The 2,068-nt window shown below is 39.9% G+C and overlaps 1 pseudogene; it reads right to left on the minus strand.

Annotated features, from left to right (window-relative positions):
* Nucleotides 1-554: 554 nt before the first annotated feature.
* LOC145525177 (ATP synthase F(0) complex subunit C1, mitochondrial pseudogene) lies at nucleotides 555-958 on the minus strand (annotated as a pseudogene).
* Nucleotides 959-2,068: the final 1,110 nt, after the last annotated feature.

Genomic DNA, 2,068 nt, shown 5'->3' on the forward strand with positions numbered 1-2,068 from the left:
CCATCCCAGGTCCCCCGCACTGAGAGTGCAGAGTCTTAGCTGCTGGGCCATCAGGGAAGTCCCCATGTATCTTTTCTAATTAGGGTTTTTTCTTTTCCAGATATCATATTTACATTTAAATTCATGATCAATTTTGAATTAACTTTTGTATAAGATATGAGATTTAGGTCAAGGTTCTTCTTTTTCTTTCTTTTGCCTGTAGATATTTAATTTCTCCACCACCACTTATTGAAAAGGGTATTCTTCCTCTATTGAATTGTTTCGCCCCTTTGTGAAAATTCAGTTGGGCATAGTTGTGTGGGTCTATTCCTGGGTCTTCTGGTCTGTTCCATTTATCTATGTGTCCATAAGCCTTAACATGAGACGGTGATTCCTCCCACTTTACTCTTTCAAAACTGTTTTAACTGTTCTAGCTTCTTGGCCTCCTCATATGAATTCATTTTATTTATTTATTTGTTTTAGAGAAACATTGTATTTAATGTTGAAGTTTAGCTCACTCCAGCACCAGGCATGGAGTTGTAGAAGTAGGGTGGGTAGGTAACCTCCATGGAGCTTCACATGTCAAAGAGGATGAGGAGGGTTTTTCAAACAGAAAAACCCCATAACCTCCGTCAGAGCAAAGCCCAGAATGGCATAACAGAAGAGCTGCTGCTTCAGAAACAGGTTTCTGGCACAGCCAATGATCAAGCTGCCAAACATTGTTCCAATGCCGGCCCCTGAACCAGCTGCACAAACTATGGCAGCCACACCACCAGTAAACTTGGCCGCTATGTCAATGTCTCGTCTAGCCAACTTCTTCAACTTCTGCTTGGCCACCTGGATTGGGACACTGCTATAGGAAGGCTGTTCAAATGGTACCTCTGGCCTCCTCAGGAAGAAATCATACACAGGACTAATTAGACCTGGTACAAGAGCGGATCAGAGCAGGAGGAATGAGTAGTACCCTGGTGGTCTGCATTTTTTCAGTCTCTTAGCTTTAACTCTGGCTTCCTTGGTGACTCAGATGATAAAGAATCTGCCTGCAATGCGGGAGACCTGGGTTCAATCCCTGGGTCCAGAAGATTCCCTGGAGAAGGAAATGGCAATCCACTCCAGTATTCTTGCCTGGAGAATTCCATGGACAGAAGAACCTGGTGGGCTACAGTTCATGGAGTCGCAGAGTCGGGCACAACTGAGCAACTTCAGCTTTATCTCTAGGACTCCATATAAATTTTAGGTTAAACTTGTCTGTACAAAAAAAAAATCTTATTTGGATCTTGAATTTTAACATTTTTAAGTGTTTTCTTCATTTATTTTGTTTTTATTAAATTTCTTTTTATTACTTATTCTATTGTACGCCACACAGATGGTCAGAATACTTCAATTTTCTTGCATTTTTAAGAGACAGGACAAGCCCACTTTTGGCATAGTGGTCACCAAGCTGTTTCTATACATGATATTTACATGTGTTCTTTAAACTTCACAGTAACTCTAAGAGGAAGATATACTAGTACTTCCTCCATTTGACAGATGAGAAAAATGAAGCATGAATAGAATAAATAATTTGCCCAATATCTCATAGCAGGCAAGTGGTGGAACTAGGATTTGAATCTAAGCAGTCTAATTCTAGGACACACGCTCATCCTCTGTGTATGTTTCTTTTCTTTGAAAATAATTATTTCATTCAAAACATTTTAAAAATATTTATTTTCATTTATTTATTTGGCTATGCCAGGTCTTAGTTGCGGCATACAGGATCTTTTTAGTTGTAGCAAGTAAACTCTTAGTTGCAGCATGTGGGATCTAGTTCCCTGACAAAGGAGTGAACCCAGGCTCCCAGTGTTGGGAGTCTTAGGCACTGGATCACCAGGGAAATCCCAAAACAGTTTAATTGAGTGCCTTTTATGTGCCAGAGACTGTTCTGTGTGCTAGGGCTATAGCAGCCATGAGTATAATAAAATAAGGCACTGAATAAAACAAAATTCCTGCCCTCATAAAGCTTTCCTAAGGAAGGGGAGAAATTATGACATGAATGCAATAATTATTTTATTACAGGATTACTTTATTATTGCGTCTAGAGTAGGGGCAT

The sequence above is a fragment of the Giraffa tippelskirchi genome, chromosome 11 (assembly GCF_054371585.1).
Source record: "Giraffa tippelskirchi isolate mGirTip1 chromosome 11, T2T-mGirTip1v1.2.pri, whole genome shotgun sequence".
Classification (NCBI taxonomy): domain Eukaryota; kingdom Metazoa; phylum Chordata; class Mammalia; order Artiodactyla; family Giraffidae; genus Giraffa; species Giraffa tippelskirchi.